This window comes from Carassius gibelio, chromosome A11 (genome assembly GCF_023724105.1).
Source record: "Carassius gibelio isolate Cgi1373 ecotype wild population from Czech Republic chromosome A11, carGib1.2-hapl.c, whole genome shotgun sequence".
Taxonomy (NCBI): Eukaryota; Metazoa; Chordata; class Actinopteri; order Cypriniformes; family Cyprinidae; genus Carassius; species Carassius gibelio.
This window is the reverse complement of record NC_068381.1, coordinates 12,310,757-12,328,245: the sequence shown is the minus strand read 5'-3', so window position 1 is coordinate 12,328,245 and position 17,489 is coordinate 12,310,757.

The following is a 17,489-nucleotide window of genomic DNA, read 5'->3' as shown; positions in this document are numbered from 1 at the left end:
TGTACAAAAGTTTGGGTAAGAAATGTATATTTTTATCCTACAAGGATGCAAAGGTCACAGTTTTTATAATGTTAAAAACTTTATAATGTTGCTAAATGTTTCTGTTCCAAATGCAGTTTTCTTGCTTCCACAGAAATATTAAGCTGCACAGCTGTTTTCATCATTGATGATAAGAAATGTTTCTTGAGTACCAAATCAGCATTTTAGAATTATATCTAAAGGATCGTGTGACACTGAAGAATGGAGTAGTTTATTTTTGAATATTAAATTAATTAATTTATGAAAACAAAACCTCATATTCATGTATGTCTGGAAAACATGGTCAATAGGAAAATATTAGCTAATTTATTTAACCTCATTTTTTTTTTAGAAAAAAGCATTTCTTTGTTCTCCCTAGTTTTTAGTGATTTTAAAGTACAAGAACAATTTGACTGAATCTGCTACAAACACTATCCTAGTTGTCTGTTAATCTGGGAACTCGTTCCCTTTCAGTCAGTCATGTTCGACATTATGAATGGGATCTCGACCTGAGAGCCCAATCACATTCGAGTGGTACAAAACGAGCCAATGGTACACAAAGTACCTTGGTCTGCGGAATTTGCATCGCGAGCTCCGCCCCGCAGAGCGGATATATAAGGAGCAACGTGAGCAACTTGCATTCAAGCTTTCGCTTCGGAGCCGAGCACATCGCTTGCTGCAATCACTTTAGTATTACAAGCAAGAGCTGGTGTTGGTGTGACGGCGCGATTCAGCGGTTAACTAGTAACTAGTTCATGGAAGGCACCTTTAACTGCCCGAAACCATTCTGGTTCTTCCTCTGCCTTCACTGTCCTCGATGGCGGGGCGGCCAAGGGGTATGCTGGGTTTCCCCCGGTGGAGCGTTTTGTTACGATGCAACTGTGTCCACAGAGCGCCTCCGCTTGGCGTGGTGGTCCCAAGCTGCCCTCCAAGGCCTGTAAGTTCTCATCCACGCTTGTGGCCAAGGCTTACAGAGCTGCGGGCCAGGCCGCTTCTGCCTTGCATGCCATGGCCTCACTTCAGGTCTATCAGGCCAAGCTGCTCCGGCAGCTGCACGAAGGCAGTGCTGACCCAGGGGTTTTGCAGGAGGCGCGCACTGCTACCGACCTCGCTCTCCGGGCGACGAAGGTCACTGCGCGCTCCTTGGGTCAGGTGATGTCCACTTTGGTGGTCCAGGAGCGCCACCTATGGCTGAACCTGGCAGACATGAGGGAGTCTGATCGGGCTCAGCTCCTCAACTCCCAGGTCTGCCAGGATGGCCTCTTCGGCGACGCGGTAGAGAGCTTTGCCCAGCAGTTCTCTGCCACCCAGAAACAGTCTGAGGCCATCAGACACATCCTGCGCCGGCGGCCCACTGCTGTTTCCACCCCGCCGCCGGTTCAACCTCAGCCTGCTCAACGCAGAGGGCGCCCCCCTGCGGCCTCCTCCACTCCCGCTCGGCCACAGCAGCAGCCTTCACCCTGGCCGCAGCGAGGAGATGGCCGCAGAAGGGCGGCGCAACCCATCTCTGCCCTTAAACCTGCCAAACGCCAGGCCAAGCGGCATTCCTGAGACGGGCGACCCGGAGTTGGAGACGTCAGCTCATCAGGAGATGGTAGCAGGACCACTCCTTCCCCCGGAGGAGGGCTGGGGGAGAATCCTTTGTTCTCGTTTTCTTTTTGTTCCGCCACTGGCCCTGCTCTTTCACTAAAAGAGCTGTTTCCTCTACCTCCGGGTCCCAAGAGGGCACGAGCGACAGCTGGCGACGTGCTTCCTCGCCGCTCTCATTCTCCTCTCCCCTTGCCAGTTTCCATGCAAAGATGGCTCAAGAACGCTTCGCCTTCTCATGCCCTCTTTGCTACTTGGAGTCAGACGAGTGCCCGCACTCTGCCCCCGCTAAGGGACGCTATGCCTCCCATGCCGGGGCTGTCTGCTCCACCACGCTGCCCCACTGCGGGTACGCCTGTAGTTCCCTTGACCCCACTGGTTTGGTTCCTGGGAGCCTGGCTAGAGCTCCCCAGGCCTTCCCGCTGGCTCATCCGGACGCTCAGGCTCGGCTACGCGATTCAGTTCGCCTGGCGTCCCCCTAGGTTTCGGGGTGTCCACGATGGTGGGCAAAGATGCCCCTGTCATGTGCGCGGAGGTCGCGACCCTGCTGGCAAAGGGCGCGATAGAGCTGGTCCCTCCAGCCCTCCAGCCTGCTTTTACAGCCCTTACTTCATAGTACCCAAGAAGACAGGTGGGTTACGGCCAATCCTGGACCTGCGTGCCTTGAACCGAGCTCTGCACAGACTCCCGTTCAAGATGCTAACGCCCAAGCGCATTTTCGAATGCATTCGTCCGATGGATTGGTTTGCAGCGATCGACCTGAAAGACGCGTGCTTTCATGTCTCCATTCTTGCTTCTTTGCTTTCGAGGGGCAGGCATATCAGTACAAGGTTCTCCCATTCGTGTTGGACCTGTCTCCCCGCGTCTTTACGAAGGTTGCGGAGGGAGCCCTGGCTCCTCTCAGGGAACAAGGTGTCCGTATCCTCAACTACCTCGACGACTCCTAGCTCACTCTTGAGACCGGTTGTGCGAGCACAGGGATCTGGTGCTCAGACACCTAGCCCGACTGGGTCTTCAGGTCAACTGGGAAAAGAGCAAGCTCTACCCTGTGCAGAGGATCTCTTTTCTCGGTATGGAAATAGACTCAGTCGCCATGTTCGCGCAGCTTACGAACGAGCGCGCGCAGTCACTGCTGAATTGCCTGAGACAATTCGAGGGCAAGAGAGTGGTTACACTGAAACTGTTTCAGAGGCTATTGGGGCATATGGTGTCCGCGCCGGCGGTCATACCGCTCGGGCTACTCCATATGAGACCGCTTCAGCACTGGCTTCACGCTCCGAGTGACCATCACTCCGGCCTGCCACCGATACTTCACCTCGTGGTTGGACCCCTCGTTTCTACGGGCCGGTGAGCCCCTAGAACCAGTGTCCAGACATGTTGTTGTATCAACAGATACCTCTGCCACGGGCTGGGGTGTCATGTGCAATGGGCATGCTGCTTCAGGCTCCTGGACAGGACCCCGACTTCAGTGGCATGTCAATTGCCTCGAGCTGCTAGCAGTATGTCTTGCTCTGCACCACTTCAGGGCCCTGCTGAAGGACAAGCACGTTCTGGTCCGTACGGACAACACTGCGACCACAGCGTACATCAACCGACAGGGTGGTCTACGCTCCCGCCGCATGTCGCAACTCGCTTGCCATCTCCTCCTGTGGAGTCACAAGCATCTGAGGTTGCTTCGTGTATATATAGCTGTGATTAATCGCAAATAATCACATTGTTATGCAAAAAAATAATGCATTCAAAGTGTATTGTGCACTTTTTTTCATTTAAAAGTAGGCTTTCTTCTTTACGAACAAAAGTGTTAAAACATTTGGTTTGCAAACACTTTAAACAAATAAGGTGCTTTTTACAGCAGTGTTCCTTTTACATAGTAGCAGTTAAAATATTTATTGTAGCCTAAATCTCAACTCATAACTAATGTAATTAAATTAAATATAAAATATTAATAAGCTATTTGTCACTGCCAGGGCATTCACATTTTTATAGAAAATATTTTATTGTTTGTTATAGAAAAACAAGTTATGCTCAGAATCCAGAGCCTCGATCATAACTTTATAAAAAGCATCTTCTGAGTAAAGACCTGCACGATCGCAGGAACCATCGCAGCAGAGTGTGGCGTGGGACACCACTTGATGTGTGGGTAGAGACTCATGTGTGTGGGATGTGGGAGAATAATTCGGGTGTGCTCACACTATGCGATCTTAACTGTGTCGTGACTCGTTTGACCCCCAAAGCCTGGATTGTTTGACTAGTGTGATCGCTCTGTTTAGCAGTCCCTGGCTCAGCTGGAAGAGGTGGGCAAGAGCGCAGTTCAATTATATATAGCTATATCTGTACCTGGGTTTCAATTAACCTTTTATGCGAAAAAAAAATTTCTGCATAAGTTAAATTCGCAACATTGGATGGGAACCCGGCTAGTGAGTGCTAACCGCGCTGGAGTGCAGATCTTCTGATACGTGCTGCATAATTGCGTTTATAGTTCTGAGCATCAAAAAGCGATATATTGTGAGAGGGATGTGTGTTACCACACTAGGTATGTATTTTTGTGTGTTCAAGTTTATGATTCTGAATTCTGACTGTATGAAACTGCTGTAAAATGAATTATTTTTTAACATTGATGTCTTTTGTCATATTGCTATTGCCACCATTTTTTAAAAGCAGTAAGCCACTTCAGTCTGTGTGTTATTGTGACTTTCTGAGCCTATTTAATTAATGTAATTACCTTTTTAAAAAAGGAATTATCTGCAGGGCCATTTTTTTGCTAACTTTCTATTCATCAGAGAGTCCTTAAAAATGCACCATTGCTTCCATAAAAAATAAATAAATAAATCTTGTAACACTGAAGACTGGAGTAATGAAACTGAAAATCCAGCTTTGCCATCATAAGAATAAATTGCATTTTGAAATGTAATAAAATAGAACACACTGTGTATGAACACGCCTCACCTGTAACACACATCTCTTGTGGCGTATTGCTTTAGTATCCTCTTAAGCACAAATGCTATTTTGGGGATTTCCGTTTTTCATTTTCCTACCTAATTTTGAATGCCTGCCTATACTAATGCTACAGTGTAAGCTCAGAAAGTTTGGTATAATTTCAAAGGAAACCCTTTGAAATTACATAAAACACTGTTGAAATTGATAAAAATGACAATATATGCTGTCTGTGTTATAATAAATAGGGAAAAAAACAAGGCGCTTTTTTATTTTATTTGTGTAAACTGAAGTTTGAAATGGTATAACTCAGGCATTGAAGGGGCTGGCAACTTCAGACCAATGTCTTGTGATTCTTCCAACTGTCTGCTATTAGAGGAAAACAGAAATTTCTTTCTATCCTAATCTATGCAAAAGTTATTCTATTCCAACTGAAGGAAGGAATAATACCATTTTTGTATAAAATTTTTGTCTAAATAAGTATGAAGTCATCTTTTGCACACTTGCAGTATGGAATAATGTGATCTCTGTATATTATTTGACAGAAAACACTCAGAAGTTACATAAAAAGCTGCTGTTTGTGACAAATAGTATTATTTATGTTGTTTCACATATGATGAACCATCTCAATACAATGTGCTTTTTTTGTGTGTGGGTTTTCTGAACAGTCTTTCAAAGAGAATAAATCATATTGCGCAATAGCGACATGCATAGAATTATTAAAATATCTGGTCTATCACAATCTAAAATAGAATACACAATCTCCAGCTTCATATCGTTTCATTTATGTCTATTCTGCATCGTGTAGAGATTGAGAGACCTCGCCTGTCTCTTTCATATTTCATATTTTGATTTTTTATCAGCGTGTATTTTGGTTTCGGTTTCTATATAGCGTAAACAAGCTCCCCGAAGCTTTTGCGCGAACTTCGGAGCGTCAACAAACTAATTTATGTTTATTCCCCCAGTACTGTACGGATTACTGTACATTCACTGAGATGCGGTCGAACACTGCACAGTTATGAAAATAAACATATTAGCTTATTGCTAGCGAAGCTTCCAAGCCTCAGAATAAAGAATCAAATGTATGAAAGCGAGTAGCACGCGTATAGGCTTACCAGATGCGCGTCCTGACCTCTCCACGGCGAAGTTGGCCACCCAGGACTTGTTTTATGAATATTATGCATTATAAATCCGGAGCTTCGGCCATTAGTAGTTTTTTCCTCGCGTGTCCTTTGTTTAGAAGCAGCCAAAGACTCAGTTTCCCAGAGACCATTGCGTCTCCACAAGCGGAAAAGAGTGGGCAGTCGCTGTCCAGTTCCAGCACCCCCGCGGTGCTGAATTCACACCTTCGATTGGAGGGAACGACTTGTGAATGACAGCAATTAGGACAAATAGCGCTTCACAAAAGAGGTCAGACGTCTATAGCAGAAGAAAGGCATTTAGACCCGTCTATATGACTTGAAGAGCTTTTCAATAATACAGCCCTTGGAGCGCTTTTGCGCACTTGTACAAAACGCTTTATATCTCAGCAATGGAAGCACGCAGAAACGTAAAAATGGTCTTGTTTGAAAGAAGAGATTCTAATCTAAAAGATCATATCGAGTATATAGGTATGCGTGGCTGTTTGCGGCTGACTGAAGCGGTGCAAAATGTATAAATAATAAGGTGAGAAATTTTACATCGCGATTCTGTTGAAGATCATTCGATCTGTGATTGTCACACAATAAAATGATCTACATCATCAGATTCCTGAGAATGAGAGCTTTCTTGTGATATATGACTTGACTGTTTTGTGAAAAATATTTTAAATACACATTCTTACGAAAACGTATTCGCAATCGTTAGATGGAAATTTATGGGGGGGGGAAATATATTTCTTAGCTTAATTTGACTACTTTATGTATCATAAAACCCCAATTAATGGTATTCTTTGTAAAGAAAACACTCTAAGCTTTCAAATGAACCCATTTTTGGGCAAATGCCATATAAGGAAGGATATGCAAATGAGACACAAACATGTGGCATGCTATTTTCGGACCCGGTACCGGGTCTGCAGAGTTTAAGAGGATGGTCAGACATCATTCAAGCATCAAAACAGTTTTCTCAGCACATAATTAAGCTTGCTATAAACCCCTCCGGACATTTACATGAGTAATATTAGTTAAAATCTGACCCTTATTTGGAGCTAAGCACGGTTGGGGGAAATGCTCTAGTTTATTTTGATTTACAGGGTTATAATAATATTCCCCTGCCAAATATACTGGCCTGTCTGATCCCAGAGTCCATTTATGAATCTGTGATCCGGCCCAGCGCTCCAGCATTCTGTTTGTTTATTTGTCTGCAGGTCAGCTGGGCTTGTTTCTGTATCGAAAGAGGCCTTGGGGGATAATGTTTTACAGAGCCACGAGGGGGGAATTTTCCAAGCCCCTGTTAAGGAGTGTAATGTGGAGACAATGGAGGAAGACAGAGCGATTGCTAAATAGAATCTGCACAACACTGTGGGGATGATCCATGCTGCTATTCCTCAGGGGAGAGTGAGAGAAAGACAGAGAAAGCGAGAGGTCATGGAGATTCGTCTTCCCTTTTGCCTTGAGCGAAGGCACAATAGCCGATTCTCAACCCCTGAAGGCACGTTTGTTTGAGTGTGCCACAAATTCAATTTGCTCTTGTTGAGAACATGTCATATTTAAATGATCAGCATTAATGTTTTCTACAAGAAGTTGGCAGAACAGGGATCTGAATTGGCAGGTTGCCTCAAGACACCTGGCTGCTTAGTTCAAATTTATCCCATGCTATCATGTGGCACTGCATTTTATTTTCTTCTATTTATTTTTTTATTTTTAGGAATTAAGCATTGCTTGCATGTTTCTCCATAGTTATTAATAAGGTAACACTTTAGTATAGGGTCCAATTCTAATAATTAGTTGCTTATTAGCATGCCTATTATTAACATATTGGCTGTTTATTAGTGCTTATAAAGTACGTACAGTATAATGCATGACATCCACCCAATACCCTAAACTTAACTACTACCTTGTAAACTATTAATAAGCAGCAAATTAGAAGTTAATTGAGGCAAAATTCATAGTTAATGGTTAGTTAATAGTGAGAATTAGACCTTAAAATAAAGTGTGACCATTAATAATTTAAAATAAATATCTTTTTTTTAGAACTAAATGTGACTAATTCTAAATGTGTGTAAGCGTGCGTGTGTGGGTGTGTGTGTGTAACTCACATATACGTTCATCTGCAAATATATATTTAAACTCAGGTAACTTAAATACCTTTTAATTTATATATATTAAAATAATAAGAATATATATACACATATATACATATATACATACATATATACATCCTAGTTGATTTTTAATCTGATGACTCTCATTTTGTCACTGCGCTTTATTTAATTATTTTATATTATATAAATGTATTTAAGAAAACAAAACCTCACATTTGTGTTCAGCTGGAAAAATGGGTAAATAAATAAATATATTTAGCTAATTGGATTAACTTTCAATTATGTATTTATTTTTAAGAATGAAACATTTCATTCTTCACAGTTTTTAGTGATTTTAAAGTACATTTTTAAAGAAAATTTGACTGCTACAGCATCTTAGATGTCTGTTAATCTGAAGACTCACTTTGTTTCCCCCATATATTAAATTTGGTTTCCCATTGTACAAAGTTAACACATAAGAATGAAAAAAGAAGAAGAATCAAATTCTTTGTAGAGTTTGACCTGAGCATTCCCAATTCTCTGCATTTTTTGCAATGTCTTTTCAGACATTTCTTCCCTGCATTTTGAAGTATAGTGAAGGGCTTTTCAAGGCCTTAATATTTCATTTGAGAATGAATAATGAAAATCATCAAACAGATTGGAGGGAATTATTTAATAAATGGCAGAAGCATCCAGTGTGCCGGTGCCTGTCATTGTGCTCCAGAGCATTTAGTCACTTTGAAAAACTCTCTCGAGGCCAATGAGGTCATGGATCATTCATTAATCCCCTATTCTTTGGCATTAGTGCAGAATTTTGAAGGTCTTGTACTGTATCGATGCTGTTGGATATACACTCACATATGCACATTTTTTACCTGCACTTTAAATGAGACATGTAGACATAGTGCAAGTCCTTACCCATGTATTCCCTCGTTCCTTAGTGCTATTTAAAGCTTCTAAACACAACAGCTAATTCTCCCTCTTTTAGTAACTGAAAGCTTTCATCCAGGATGTCATAGCAGTGCAATAAATCACAATAAACATTTATTGTGCATTACTAGTATCATCTCATATCGCAATGTTATTGTTGTTTTTTTCTCCCTTAAGTGTCTTCTGACTCTGGGGGACTGAACACACCTCAGTTTAGGCTGTCACCACGCTAAGCCCAAGTCGTGTGCGCTTCTGTCAGCGCCTTGTCAACCTAAGTGCTTGTTGCTGTTTTTAAGAACGAGTCTGCAGTGTTGTTACAGCCCCTTTGCGTCCCAACATGCCCTGCTTCCCTGGATACACATTTTGTTGTCAATACACATAAGCAAGATGGCACAGTTTGGGATTGTCTGATGCTCTGGTTTGTAAGATTTGCAGGGTTTAGCTGGAAAAGAAACACATATCATATCCACTGCCGTGCGCTTGTTTGCATCCTTTCTTTTCTTTTCAGGCGACACCGTGACAGCGAGCGACCTGCGGAGGCAACGGGGGTCATCACAGTTTAATTGCCATTTCATGTGCCCGCCACTCCGCGATTCCTCTCTACGTTCGGTGTTAACCCACGCAATCCTTTGCAAGAAGGGGGGAAAAAAAACAACCGTCTTTGATGAGGCACAGACGGACGGTTGCTGAGGCCCCCTCTCATCAGCTGGGCACCCAGCAACCGAACACAAACACAAGTTAAGAAGTGGCCAGCGTTCTCACACAAAACACATGCTACAGATCCCAGCCTCCAGACGCCAGAGCATCTGAATCTGCAGACTGTAAAATAATAACACATAATAAGCTTTATCATCTTTTTATATGCATGTGTGGCTGAAAATTCCCATATATAAGATTTGTTTCAATACTAACCATAAATGTGACATTTTAAAGGGATAGTTCATTCAAAACGTCAAATTCTGTCATTATTTACTGTGATTAGTTCAAATGTATGAATTTGTTTGAACTTGTACAAAAAAAAAAAAAAAAAAAAAAAAAAAAAGACAAAGACAAAAGGAGAAATTCTGAAGACTGTTGTAGTAGCACTTTTCCACACAAAAGCAGTTACCATGACTGGAGTTTTAAAGTTAAAAAAATAATGCAAAATCAACTTAAATTTGTCATATATGTCCACAAAAGCTTTTGCGAGTATTCTAAAGTTATAAGATGTATTATGTGAGTCATAAGAGGTATTATACACTGAAAATCTTGACGTCCCCATTTGCTCTTCTTCGTTCATAATGAAAAGTTCATTAGAGATTTGTGAATTAGAAAATTAAAATTGTGCACGATTCTTTTGAGTATGATCTTTAAAATGTGCTTCTCCGTTCACAAAGAGTATAATGATTCAAGCTTTGTGTAAGAAACAAACCAAAATTGAATTGGCTCATCCTCTGATAAGCTGAATCTTCTACAGTGAATCTCCAAAGCATTTTTACTGATTCATTGAGTTGAACTCAAGAATGAATATTTCATATTTTTAAACCAGATCGAGTGATTATATTATTTTTTCTCATGAATCTGACATTATGAGACAGAAGAAAGTCAGACACTATTTGCTGCATTTACTTAAAAAATATGGTTCATCATTTACTCACCCTAATGTTGTTCCAAACCAGTATGACTTTCTTTCTTCTGTGGAACATAGAAGAACATATTTTGAGAAATTTACAATAGAAGTTAATGTTAACCAAAATGGTTTGTTTAAAATATTATTTTGTCATACTGTACAGTCATACAGGTTTGGAACAACATGAGGATGAATAAATGATGACAGCCTTGCCTCCTGTAGATTGCTGTGTCTAACTAAACCTGTGTTTACCCACCATGCTACAGCATCCAGAGCATGAATTATTCACACTTAGATGTAATGGACCCTGCTGAGCTGCTTACAGACTGAAGGTTAGTGTGGGAGCGGGGTTAAACACATATAAAAGCCCGGCGATGGCTCTTTTAACTTAGCATCTACATCACTTAATCAATCAGGTAATCAATCAAATCCCTCTTTTTCACACCGTTTTCATTCCCATGCTGGTGGCTTACATGTCCTAGTTTCAATCAATTGGCTTTTCAATCAAATCAAATTGGTTTACATCAGTCTGATTGGCCCACATTAGTCAGCACAGATGTACAGCACCTCAAAAAGCTTTACATCAATCTACCAATCAATCTGCCAGTCTGCCAACCACTCAAGCCAATCACAGGGCCTTATATCAAAAGATACATGCATATATACACTCCCAAAGGACTGTTCTCATTTCAGTTTCTCTTGTGAGCTCATTTAGATTTAGCCTTTAGAGGAGACTCAAAAGTGGTATCCAATGTGTGTGTGTGTGTTTTTTGAGCAGGTGTCATAGATGTTTGTTTGTTCTTCATGCCTGTGACTGCTTATTAGATTTATGATTGTGAAAGAGATAGGAAATTTTTCATTGTGCAGTTAACATTGTAAATAAACATGATATTAAGTAAATGTTATAAAAGTAATAGTTATACCAGCCTTTATCATCAATATTTATGTACCACATATGTCAAATAAATATATAAAAACTAATAAAATTAATTCAACAAATAATTTAAATTTAAAAAAATTTGTTGTATGTTTATTAATCCTGCATTTATTTGATCAAAAATTAAAAGCACGTGCGGCGGAGCCGGCGTTAGCATTCTGTCATTTCAACATTCTGTTGTGAATGTTATTTACCATTGCTTGTCAAAATTCAAACTCTAATAGCTCCACCATGTCCAAGGCATTTAGTAAAGAGGAGATCGAGACCGAGCTGCGATCTATGCGTGGCTTGTTTGGGAGTGAAGCAATGAAGAGTTGGCTCTCGAGAGGGCCGACTGCCTGCATTGTGAGTGTCTCTCACTGTATCTGCTTCGATAAAGCTAAACCTTTCTCGGCCCGCCTCTCATAGCATTCGGTCTCTCAGCCGATGAGGACATGAGGAATGAGGAAACTGTACACTATGAGGTGGAGTCTTTTCAATTCAGTTGGTACAGTTCTGGAGTTTTTACAAGCCAGGTTCTCTGCAGGGTTGACCCACTCCACCTTAAAAGTTTATGTGGCGGTCATTGTGGCCTACCATTTCCCCCTGGGTGGCCAGTCAGTGGGTAGACACCCCCTAGTCACATGTTTCCTCTGCAGTGCACTGAGGCTAAGGCCTCCAGTACTGTCCCATGTTCCCCCCTGGGACTTGGTTGTGGTGTTAGAGGCTCTCTGTAAAGCTCCATAAAGAGCCAATTGAGGAGATTTCAGATTGTCTTCTGACTATAAAGACTGCCTTCCTGTTGGTGATTACGTCTCTAAAGAGAGCTGGAGACCTTCAGGCCCTGTCAGTGGCCCCTACTCATCTTAACTTTATGCCTGGCATGGCCCAAGCGTTTTATATACCCTCGAGTGGGTTATGTTCCAAGGGTTCCCTCTGTCACACCACAAACGATAGTGCTGCAGGCCTTATGTCCTCCTCCCTTCCGGAAGCCTGACCAGAAGAAGCTAATTGTATGTGTCCAGTTCGAGCACTGGACACATACGTCCACAGAGCTGCACTGTGGCGAAGGACGGACCAACTACTAGTGTGCCATGGTCCTCCCAAAAGGGGTCTGCCTGCGACTAAGCAGACCCTTAGCCAATGTATAGTTGAGACTATCAACCTGGCCTATGAGTCCTCTGACCTCACCTTGCTGATGGGAGTCAAGGCTCATTCCACACGGGGTACGGTCTCCTTCAAGGCCTTTTTAGCAAGTGTTTTGATGCAGTACATCTGCAACACTGCGGGATGGTCCATGCCCTCCACTTTTGTGAGGTTCTATAGCCTTGATATGCGAGCCACTCTGGGCTCTTCTGTTTTCTTGCCTTAGCTGTGCTCTTCGGATACACACTAGGCAGGGACTTGGAAGTCTGGCCAGCATGGGCACCTCGTTCCTCATAGCATCTGACGCAGTTCGAGTTCCTGAAGAGGAACATCTCAGGTTATATATGTAACCATGGTACCTTGAGGGAACGAGACACTGCGTCTCGAAGCCATATTCCCAGCACCCCTGACAGGGCTTGCTTCATTCCTGAGGCTAACGCGAGCTCCAACTGCACGTCCTTTTAATCTTCCTGGTCGATGACATCACCTACCTATGATGTCTTGGGCATCCCATTTAGCGTTCGACACAACGTCTTGTTCCCTCGAGGAACTATAGTTATATAAGTAAGCTAAGATGATCAATATAAGGGGCCGTTCACATATCGCGTATACACGCGGTATGCACGCTCATAATGGAAGCGACGCGGTGCGTTCATATTTTCCAGGCGTGTCCACACTGCATCGAGTTAAAACATCTCAACTTTTCAGAGAGCCACAAGCGCAACGCAGGTCATGTGACAAAAACTAACCAATCACTTTCATCCTTTCCCGTAACAACGTTGAAAGCTCTGCCAAGATGAAGGAACAGCTGACCATAGTTGTTTATGGTTTGCCATTTTGAAATAAATTTAGTAGCAGAGCTACTGCAAGCGATTTTTAGAGCTGCAAATTCATTTATCCTTTGCTGAAATTTCCGCATCTTCATGGAGAGAGCACGTCATGGTTGCTTTGCAACGGCAGATGCCTCAGGGGCGTAACTGCCCGAGCGCTTTGAAAAGGAGGAGAAAGCGGCGCGCCTAGCGTTTTCCACACGTTTTTAGGCTCGATATGTGAACGGCCCCTAATGTTTCATTCCTAAATAAAATTTCTAAAATACTAATTTCTTTAAAAAAAGAGAATTTAAAATGTAAAATTTAAAACAATTTTTAAATGATTTTGACCTATTTTTTTTTTCTTTTTTGCTCATTATATAACTGTTTTTTTTAGCTATTTATCTTTGGCACACTTTTACTTTCACAGCAGTCTCTCTCCCTTCCCACTGAAACTAAAATTGACAAATCATTTTTAATGTATCTTAAAACCTGAAATATAATCTCTTCTGAAACTTCTGAAAATGCAAAGCTCCAGATTTCCCTCAGAAGTGTGTATGTGTGCACGTGTCTACGCGTTTATTAATTAATTTGATAATAATATGTCAGAACCCTACATTAGCCCAATAAAGAAAGATCTTGAGGTTTTTTGATGGTTTTTTAAGCTGTAAAGGTAACATTACAAATCATAGCGTGCTTTCTGAGAGTGGCTGCCAAGGCGACGGCCTGTGCACATATATAACCATCAAAGGCTGCAAGGCTTTCTGGCCCACACTCGGGCTCAGTGGGAATAAAGCTGTCTTCTACTGTGCACTGTGGGGTTGTAAAAAGTTTGGATGGGTAATAAGTGGCTCATTTTTAAATGAATATGCGTCAGTCAGAGTGAGCGGGTTCGGCCAGATCCTAAACTTTCATCCCAGTGCTTATGGAAATGACTCATCGTAAATGAGAATAAAATGGACAAAGAGAGATACAGATACGGGGAGACACAGGAAGAAATGAAAGTAGTGGTGGGGAGAACATAATGCACATTTCCGCATTTCGGATTTTGGGGGTTAGAGTTGTTAGTACTGGCATCAGTGGTAAGTGAAAAGCCAGACAACCTCACATGTGTGTGTGTGTGTGTGTGTGTGCAGTGAAAGACATGGCACTCAAGTTAACTTACTTTTTCACATGCTTTAGACCAAATAAAGTTTAAACATCTGCTTGCGTAGGTCTTCATCAACAGCCCTCAATGATCAGATACCATCAGGGTTCACGGCAAACTGCTTCCATCCGGCAGGATTTCAATAACCATCTTCAAGGACATTTCCTTCCTTCACACTCTGCCAAATGTGTCTTTATCTAATTCCCTGTCTGCAAGACATATCCCCATCCTCTCATTATGTAATTTGTCCTCTTATATTTCTCTTGTGTTTGATTTTGACAAATATGCAGATTATCCGAATATGGGATTTTTAAATAAATGGCTAATGTTAACTTTCATGTCCGTCTTCTAATCTGCTGAACATTCATTATGGGACTCAGCACAAGGACAAGCAGAATTGCAGAGGTCATGAATTCTGTGCAGAAGGAAGAGTAAGAGAGCGAGAAAAGATAGATGGGAAGAGTGAGTGAAGAAAAAAGGGAAAATAATTTACTTTCGATTAAAATTTAAACAAGGATTCACTCTTGAATAATACAAATCAGACTGGTTACCAGTCACACCCTGAAACGATTCTGAAAATATAAAGTTTTTCTTCATATTACAGACAGTCAGTTTGGTCAGTGTGGTTTGTGGTCATCTTTGTAAGGGCCGAACAATAAGCTGTGCTGTGTGAAAGGAAACACTCATTCATCATTATGATAAAAACTGCATTACACCATTTACTACACAAAACAGTCAAAACAGTTAGTCTTATTAATGTAATTTAATGGAAAAAAGTTACTCCAAATGTATAGTAACCTACTGTACATGAAAATTAGGTTTTTGTAAAATTGTATGTATTTTGTATTTATTTTATGAATGCGATTTTATTTAATTATATTCATTATTTGTTTGTTTGTAATTTTGTATTATTAGATTTGGCCTAGTAGTAAAAGAGTGAATGTTGTAAATATATGTTTTATTATAGAAATATATATTTTTATATAACCATATATAATTTTATGAGAGATTATAGATTATATTACATTTTGTTCACATGATTTTATATAATATTTACTTACTTTGTAATTTTGGATTATTATATTTGGTCTAGTAATGGAATTAAAGTTAAAAATATATGTCTTATATAATTAAGTTTTATAAATAATTATATTTTTAATAATTAATTTTTATTTATGTGATTTTAATATTCATTTATTCTTTCTTTGTATGTTGGATTATTAGATTTTCATAGTATGGAGTGAAAGGTGAAAATATGTTTTATTATAAAATTTATATATAATATAAAATTATGTATTATATATCTATGAATATGATTTTATACCATGTTTATTTGTTGTTTGTTTGTATTATTATTTAGAATGATTTGATTTGATTAAAGTTAAAAATATATATTTTTATTATTGAAATATAAATGGTGTGAACATTTTATTATTGTTATTTATTATTATTTATTATTGTATTATTAGTTATGGCTCATTATTAATGTAGCCTAGGGAAAGTGATTCAATCTTTAATTTAGTCAGTGCAGTGGAAACAGTCAAAGATTTGGAAACGGCAAGATTCTTTTCTCCCCTTTCGTAGAAAATGATAAATAAAGAATATGTCAACACTATCTATAAGTAAAAGCCAACAATAAATGCTCCCCTTGTGGTCTCTAATATCAGATCCAGATGTGTCTTTCACACCGGAGCAGGGAGGCAGAACTCTGATGTATTTTATACTGAAATCAAATCCAGCATTGAGAGTGGAAATGCCACGGCCTGCGCTGTCTAACAGCTCCTGAAAAAGGCACGAATCTGAGCGGGCTGACAGTACCAATCCTAACCCAGCATCCTGCACGACAGCTCTCCTCGGCTCGCACAGTGAAAAAGTCAGGGCTGATTCCTGTGGGATCTCTTCACAAACAAAGGACAATGCCGCTGGGTTTCCTCTGGGAACTGCAGGTTTGGCCGGAAGATTTGGGCACACTGCAGATTGATAATGTCAGTTGGTGAGATATGGAGTGTCATTTTAGTGAACGCCGGATCCCAAAAAAAAAAAAAAAAAGGTGGGAGGTAGACAGCGTGTCATTTGTTTGCTTTGATACAAGATCACACAAGAGGAAGATAGTAGAGGGTTTGTGTGTTCAGACACACCGCCTCCTTTTGTACAATCGGCAGCTCTCCTCATATGTGCCGCCGCAGGCCCCACCTCCAGTGAATGACAACTTAGCAAACTCCTTTCCCCCACCCACAATCCCACAGCCCTCTGCTTCTCCCGTCACCCCCTCACTATTCTCATGTGATCCGGGTGACACTTCAGCCTGCTCACAGAACCTCTGTGGCTGGGCTACAGCTGCGCAGAGCCGGGCAGAGTTGGTCAGCTCCTCCTTAGTGGCCCCAGGCTAGATTTGAACCCTTTTTTTTCCTGTATGACAAACGCGGCACCTTAAAACAGCTCGTTAAAAGCCGCCCTCATCCTGGTCCCTTTTTTCCTTTCCGACTGATCTGTTTTTTTTTTTTGTTTTTTTTTGACAGCTTTATTCAAGATGAAGTTCATCGCATGACATAGGCCGTTAGGATCAGTTACCACTCCCCGAAGACAGCTCGGCCATGTGGTTTATGTGAGAATGGATACAGTGTTGACAAAAAGACGAGTGTGGGGGGAAAGACCTGGGAGAGAAAAAGAGACAGAACACGGCAGTGGAGGAGTAAACAATACCACAGTGCGTTATTTAACACCCTCTAACCGAAGCCAGCTGGGCCTGTAAACACGTTTATGACGATTTAATGAAAACATGCTGGTGTGTCTATGATCTTCCTCACCAATCAAATGGTGCAGTTTGTATTGCATACACTTGCCACTGTCTTGTGGCACAAACAGTAGCTTGCAGCTGTCATCATAATGTCTTACAGTATTTGGAGGTACAGTTTTCATACTGCTAAACTGCTCTATTGAATTTTTTTCTCCCATTTCCAAATCTCAAGTCTCAAGAGTAGTTGGTTCTCTTTACATTTATTTTGCCATGAAGGACCTTGGGGTATGTTTGTAAACAGTAATAATTTTATTTTATTTTATTATCGTTGTTTTTTATTTGCTACATTACTCCCTCTTGACAGTTAATATATATATATATTAATATATTTCACATAAATGTAGACACACACACTAAACTTTCTGCTTTACTGTAC